Source organism: Schistocerca nitens, chromosome 11 (assembly GCF_023898315.1).
Source record: "Schistocerca nitens isolate TAMUIC-IGC-003100 chromosome 11, iqSchNite1.1, whole genome shotgun sequence".
NCBI classification, from domain to species: domain Eukaryota; kingdom Metazoa; phylum Arthropoda; class Insecta; order Orthoptera; family Acrididae; genus Schistocerca; species Schistocerca nitens.
The window spans coordinates 58,709,281-58,717,362 of NC_064624.1; the positions used below are offsets into that span (position 1 = coordinate 58,709,281).

General features: G+C 38.7%; 1 long non-coding RNA gene across 1 annotated transcript; it reads left to right on the forward strand.

Moving 5' to 3' along the window:
- Positions 1-293: 293 nt before the first annotated feature.
- Positions 294-7,347, forward strand: LOC126213433 (uncharacterized). Its single transcript, XR_007541168.1, has 6 exons — positions 294-481; positions 590-684; positions 805-1,062; positions 6,407-6,507; positions 6,586-6,661; positions 6,998-7,347. It is a non-coding gene; the product is annotated as an uncharacterized LOC126213433 (long non-coding RNA).
- Positions 7,348-8,082: the final 735 nt, after the last annotated feature.

The window sequence follows — 8,082 nt, forward strand, 5'->3', positions numbered from 1 at the left end:
CCATTGGCTTTCACTAGTGCTAACGAGTATAACATTCTCATCATAAAAATGTAGAATATAATTTTTCTATCCGCAAATTCAATAGTGAGCTAAACATTTGTAGGCGTTTTGTACATGTATCTGAAAGAATTTTACACAAACATCCATGCGAAATGAAATAACTGTGTTCAATCGAATGACGAGAAACACAGCTGTTGCATCTCGCCCTCGAAAGATGGCAGTGCAACTGCCGTTCGTCTAGAGTTCACACCTACCTTCTGTCGACGGTACTCCATATTACCTCCGACCGGCCGCTCGCCAGTGCGGCAGCTGCTGCCACCTCGCGGCGATCCCCTACATTACGAGGAGCTGGCACAGTGCAGAATCACCGTCAAATTTGGAATACTACACAAGTGAGTAAGCTGAAGATGCGTCATATTTGTTTACGTTTGTGGATTTCCAGCAGAAGACACACAGCAAATTTTTGAGCGGAACTCTGATAGTGAGTATTCATCGTCACTTGTTAATAAATGAACCCCACTTTTTGGTATTGTCACAATATATATGTATATAAATTATTTGTATTTTATAATCCCGTGGTACTTTTTAGAATTGCAATGGACAAACAATTCCATCACTGCCCTGATTTCTGCAGATTAGGACGAAAACGTATTAATAGATGCAGAACATCCGCTGTACGACAAGGTAAATTTGTAACTTCTGTAACATTCTTTGTGGTCCTTATATGTTTATATTACGTATAGACACCAGTAGATACATGGAAGTGTAGAGAACTATCATTGAAACCTCGTGTGGTTTTTCTAGAATGCAAGGAAAGAGAGATTGGAACGTGTAGCAACGAAAGTTGCGCAAGTCTTACAAGGTATTACCACCGATGACTGCAAGGCAAAATTCTCAATTTTGCGCTTTCACTACGGCGCTGAACTCAAAATACGCCACAGCGAGAGTAGTGGCTCATCCGGCGCCGTATGCAGACCGAGAGTTTGTTCGTGCGATTATTTACGTTTCCTGAAAGACTTCATGACACCATGCGAAAGCCGGCATAATATTCCGAACAGTGTTGTAAGTATTTTTAGTGAACTTTTTATTCTCATATACAACAGTTTGTAACAGTGCTTTCTACTTGACCAAGTTAAGTTTGTTGGTGCTGCCGTGAGATGAAGAAAAAGATTTTACCGAATATTTAATAGAATATTGAGCATAGATATGCTATTAAATGTAGGAAGAAGAGACTGCTCAAATTTCATGTTTTATCAGTGAAGGAAAACGTAGTTTCGACTTACAGGTAGTAACTCCAGAAGTGTTTAATGAATGTAGCATAGCTGGCAGTTATAGAAAAATAGCTCTATTTAGTACATTTATTTTTCCATTGCGTCTATAACGGCTGTAATTGCTGCAGATATGTGGTGCCAGATTCATTGAAATTGCACACTACTTTTTGCAGATTTAATTTCTTAAAATCCTTCACGAATGAAATAGGCCTATGTATTTTACATCTAACTTTACAATTCACACTCAGGTTGTACATTTAAATGAACTATACACGAATAGAAAATTGAACACTGTGCAATAAAGGTGCATATATTTAAGGACTGAAAAAAGCGGTGACACTAATTATGACAGCATGTATTTCTTTAAGGTAGTTCATATCACAGGTAGATATCATGTTCTCAGAGAGTTTAACAGTGTAATCTGAACTGGCACTTCATGTGTGGTGGTTTATGCTGAGAGTGATGTTATTTTAGTGATCAGCTTCTTTACCAGCTAAATATATGTTAAAGAGTTGAAATGTTTGTCAGCTAGAAATGCTTGGCAGAGAAAGTATGTTAAGTGCTGTGAAAACAAATTTAATTCCATCATTCCGGAGGTTTTCTTCTGTATTTAAAAGTACTTCACCTTACTGGAGAGTTTTCTCAGAATATTAACTTTTAATTTAGGCAGGACTGAGTGCAACATACTAAGTACTCATAACTGTTTGGACTGTGGTACAAGATTTTTCAGCCCTTTTAAGACATGACAGCCACTACTTACTAGTAACATACTCAATATTCATCACCTTTACTTTAGTTGTTGAGCTATTTATGTGATAATCATTGTTCACTCCTTCAGCAAGTCTTATTTATTAATTTAGAACCTACATTAATCCGTGATTCGTAGTAAGCATGTAGTGAAACCTTTGTGGTATTTACACATTTTGTGGACAATACTCTTATTGTGGCTGGAGGTTCTTATCCCTGCTATTATTTGTGTGTAGTTGCTGGCTTTGCTTTTCCATTTTACAGTTTTCAAAGGTGATGACATACAGTCTCTATGAAACAATAAATTTTTTTCTTAGTAACCTGTTATGTAAGTTACTGTTTAAGTTTATATATATGATGCTGTAACTTATCAGACGAGAAAGTGTTGGTATGTTGATAGAGACAATAAAAAACACACACACACACATTTCAAGCTTTCGCAACCCGAGGTTGCTTCATCAGGAAAGAGGTAAGGAGAGGGAAAAACGAAAGGATATATAGATAGAAAGAAACACTCCACATGGGAAAAATATATTTAAAAAAAACAAAGATGCTGTGACTTACCAAACGAGAAAGCACTGGTAGATAGACACAATAAAAAACACACACATTTCAAGCTTTCGCAACCCACGGTTGCTTCACCAGGAGAGAGGGAAGGAGAGGGAAAGACGAAAGGATGTGGGTTTTAAGGGAGAGGGTAAGGAGTCATTCCAATCCCGGGAGCGGAAAGACTTACCTTAGGGGGAAAAAGGGACAGGTATACACTCAGCACGGGCACGCCCGCGCACACACACACACACACACACACACACACACACACACACACACACACACACACACACACACACACACACACACCATCCAACTGTCCGGACCGTTCGGCAGATAGTTACGTTATTTAAGGAAACAGTAAGTGTTCAGCCACATGTGAAACGTCAACCACGCCCTGCAACAAATGATGATGCCCAAGTAGGTGTTTTAGCTGCTGTCGCGGCTAATCCGCACATCAGTAGCAGACAAAATGCACAAGAATAAACAAAGATGATGTGACTTACCAAATGAAAGTGCTGGCAGGTCCACAGACACACAAACATACACACAAAATTCAAGCTTTCGCAACAAACTTGCCTCATCAGGAAAGAGGGAAGGAGAGGGAAAGATGAAAGGATGTGGGTTTTAAGGGAGAGGGTAAGGAGTCATTCCAATCCCGGGAGCGGAAAGTCTTACCTTAGGGGGGAAAAAGGACGGGTATACACTCGCGCGCACACACACACACACACATATCCATCCACACATATACAGACACAAGCAGACATCTCACAAGCAGACATATATGTATATCATTGAGGGATCAGTCTCTGAGATGTTGAAAGGTTTTATTTAAGCACATGAAAAGTCACATTGTTATAACATATTATAGTGTTTCAGTGCTCATACAATTTACATTGAAACTTTTCTGTGAAGTAAAAGAACTTGCCAAACAATACCTCTTTAATTTATGAACGTACCTAGAGGCAATAAGATACCCAGTAGTTGGAGTGGCCTTAGTGTGGCTGCTTTGCATGTCTACCTAAACTAGTCACGTGGTACAATTTTGTATACATATCTTCAGTAGGACAATTACCTCCCCCACTGTAAAAGAAAGAAATGATCTTCACAAAGGGAAGTCACATTCTGCCCCAACACACAAAATGATGTGACACATTAGTATCAGCACGAAGAAAAGCAAGTTGTGGTAACTATAGCAAGTATCAGTTTTACCCATAGTGATTCGTTGTGTATTATCAAAATTATTTTGCCATTCACCAAAGAATTGATCAGTTGCTATCCTTCCTGCTTTCCAGCTCAGATCCTCGATATACTCTAGATTTAGTTTACTTATCAATTCCACTACATTACTGTTCAGATATGTTTCTGCTGACATTGTACTCGTGCTTAGCATGAGAAATATTGGTGATAAAGGGTTAGTGCTTTAGTTCTAATTCCCCTCACCTCCCTTCTTCCTTTCCACCCCCACCACCCACTTCCAAGATTTCTCGGTTGTGTTGGCATACTAATATGTAACATAGCCTGAGGTCTGGGTTGGATTATGTGGTGCCAATTTCATTCCAAGTTCATGGAGCTGACACTGGTGAATGCAGACAAAATGTGTGGCAAGAGATTGGTTTGCAGTGTAGCCCAACACCTAATTCAACTACATATGCCTTTCTTTTTAATCTGCAACATGTTAATGTAATACCAGGACCATAACCGACAAGTGAGAATACTCGAGGGCTACACGAGTCAGATACACGAGTACATATGTATTCGATATACCTACTCAGTGTTAAATATCTCGGGTAGTGCGGTGAGGTTAAACCGAATAAAACGAGTTGTCGATCGTGTATTTTACTCCGTGGGATAGTATGTACACATTGTACCCTGTGCTTTATTACAGCAAGTAGGCAGTTCCCCGTATGGGTCGGTGGCGTGGGGAAGAGAGTATTCTGGTATGCTACAGTTAAGTAGTGTGCGAATGTCTCTCAGCTGCAAAGCCCTCAGATTATAATCTGACGGGGAATCCGCAGGGTCTTCTCCAGTGTCGGCAGTTTCGGACGACTCGGTGCCACCGACATCGGTGTCGGCATCACTTAACCCTGGAGTGATGTGGGAAGTAAAAATGTGGAAGTACCCCTACATCTTCTTCTTTGGGAGGAAAATACTTAACAGTATATTCCAGTTGTTTCTGTGATCGTGAAGATGTATCTATTTGGAGTAAGGGATCCTTTTCCAGAAATGACAGTCAGAAGCTATAAGTGGAAATCACTCTGATGTCTTTGAAAATGGCATTTTCCACTGCAAGGTTTTTGCCTACCATAATTTGGGAGGTAGTAGTATGGACAAATTCAAGAAAAAAAAAGTCTGGTAAATATGGGTCCTAAAACACATACTATGAAAACTTAATCGGTAGAAGAGATGTTTCGAGTAGCAAACAAGAACAAGCGCTTATAGCTCTTAAGGTGTGCACTTCCAAGCCCATGTTTACTGCAATTTTTTTTTTTTTTATTTATTTGGTCTGTACTATGTCCTCCCAGAAATACAGAAAGCAAAGAGATTACAATACAAGAGATTCTCTGTCAGAGGTATGAGAACAATTTTCGTTTACGACTTACAGCTTTGCTGGTTTTCAAGTAGGGTCTCTTACCTCGAACTGATACCTTTTCCTCCCTCTGTCGTCTATCAAAGTTGGTAACATCATTACCAACTCTCCCTGTACTTTTCATATTTCATTGTTCAAGTAAACTGTGCTGATTAAGATATAGTGAATGTTGTGTACCAAGTCTTGTAAAAAATTATGAATGCTCTCTCCCAATGCAAGACCAGAGTAATCAAAAAAGTACACAATCGTATATACCATTTCTGCTACCTATAACTATTAACACACACTGATGGTCAATGGTGTTCAGTTTTTTTTTTTTTTTGAGGTTATTTTAGTGGATAGGCAGTTTGACCCATCACTGGCCGGTTACATATTACTTAACCACTTAATTGGTCTCCAGCTTAAATGAAATTTATTTCATTATAGTTACACAATTATTTTTGTTGCTTCTGGGCTTTATTTCACTCATTACTTATGTTTCAAAAAAATTGCTTCAGTGACAAGATGACACCCCTACAGTTACTGTTTACTTACCACTGGACACTAAACATTGATGTGCATTCCACTTTTCATTGTTCTGAAGTAATTTGATATGTCTTAGCTGTAAATTGTGTAGAGAAAGCTCACAGTTCGGTGGATTGGGCAGTGTTGCCTGCATTACAAAAACGGCTTATTCTTGATCACTTTTGCTTAGTAACACACCTTCATTGACGTGTAACCAGACCAGATAGCAGCTTAATATCAATCACTGTGAATAATAGATAACTAGAGCAGAACTATGTTGAGTAATTGTCCAGGGCATGAAAACTTGATTTCAGTAAGTTTTTTGGGTAACATTTGTGATAAGTGGTTGTTGAGATGGATAATGATATATTGTCAATGCATAGTAACCAAATACGTTATCAATAAGGATCATCAATTTGGAAATTCTCTTTTGAAATATGTGTACTTGTGATCCATTTAATGTTGAAATGAATTCCAGTTGCTATAATAAAACATTTAATGAAAACACCGTAGAATAAAACACTTCAGTATTTGTGTAGCCAGTTCAGTTTATTAGCATCCTTGTAAGTCATCAGTCACATATCATTAAACATCAGATTATTAGATCTGCAGGGAACAATTTCAGCTATATGTTGATAAAATATTACACACAACAGTGTGTCATATAGTTACTGGTTTGTCCTCCACAGCCATGCTCAAAGCAACCTGATGTATAATGTGCAACTAAAATGAGGAAAACTTTCAGGTGCCTCACAACTGCTAAAGAAATTGTCAGGACTGGAAAGGTGCCTGTCAACACTCTGCTAGAAGTGAACAGGACTCTGATCATAAACTTTTATTATGAGAGTAGGTCAATTACATTTTTACTTTTTATTGTACTGTAAGTACTAATTGATGATGTACTAAAACTTTTTTTTCCCTTAGATTGATAGCCCATCATGTACATCGAATAGTGAAGGCCCAGGTATCACAATTGATGTAACTAAAAGACTCACTTGAGGTACTGTTCATAAACTTCTACACAAATAAGTTTATTTCAACTTGCAAATACCGAGATTAAATCTTAACTTCCCAGCATTACTTTTATTGATAACAGTAGCCGTTGAAACTTCCTGGCAGATTAAAACTGTGTGCCCGACCGAGACTCGAACTCGGGATCTTTGCCTTTAGCGGGCAAGTGCTCTACCATCTGAGCTACCGAAGCACGACTCGTGGCCGGTACTCACAGCTTTATTTCTGCCAGTATCTCGTCTCCTACCTTCCAAACTTTACAGTAGCCGTTAATGAAATTAAACTAACTTAAACAGTCCTCTTGAACACTAATTTTTCATTACAGAATCTGGATGTGGTGGTAGTAAACGATAGTGCTGAATCTGAAGTGCCTAGTACTCCAGTGGCTTCCAGTGCGTATTCCACGACACCAAAAATTTGGAGGAAGTGATAGTACTCCCCTACTACATACAGTACTGGATAACTTGAACTCAAAATTAACTGAAAAGGCACCAGTCCCATCTCCGGATGATGCTTTGGGACACTTCATTGTGGAAGAGTTGGCCAGAATAAGAAATCCAACGATTGTGAGGGACACAAAACGTAAAATACTGAAAATTGTAATGGAAGCTCAAATAATGGATGATAACTGTTGAACTGTATGCATTTAGTGTTTATTAATTTGAAAATACATTACCATTCAAAAATTGAAGTTCTTAATTAACTCCCATTGCCAAGGGACAAAACCACTCGTATTAAAATATTCGCAGTAACTGTCCCGGAAGTTCCTTTGCTTCCTTCACAATTCTGTTTCCATTCTGTCGGTATATGCTACCCCACAGAGCACCGTCACGCCACGACCCTTTCTCCATCGTACAAGACTCCGTATTTTCCACGTCTCTGGTTGACGCGTATGTGCTGTCAGCTTCGTCAATCAAAAAATTATGTAAAATGCGAAGTGTTTCTGTAATTAATTACACTTTGTCTATGGCAAGTTTAATAGTTGTCAATAATATTCGGAAACGGTTGGCTAGAATATCAAAGGCATTTTCAACAACTCGTCTTGCCCTTGATAATCTGTAATTGAAAACCATTTTTTACAGTCTTTATATGGATTCATGACATATGGCTGCGAGTCTGAAAGCGTTGTGCCAAAACAACATATTGAACAGATATGTTGCTGTTTTTAGCACCTTTTCTCGTGGAACTTGCAATCGCTTACTCACCCATTGCACCCAATGTCACTCATAGAAAACTGATACTTACAAGGGAATCTCCCCATCACACCCCCCTCAGATTTAGTTATAAGTTGGCACAGTGGATAGGCCTTGAAAAACTGAACACAGATCAATCGAGAAAACGGGAAGAAGTTGTGTGGAACTATGAAAAAAATAAGCAAAATATACAAACTGAGTAGTCCATGCACAAGAT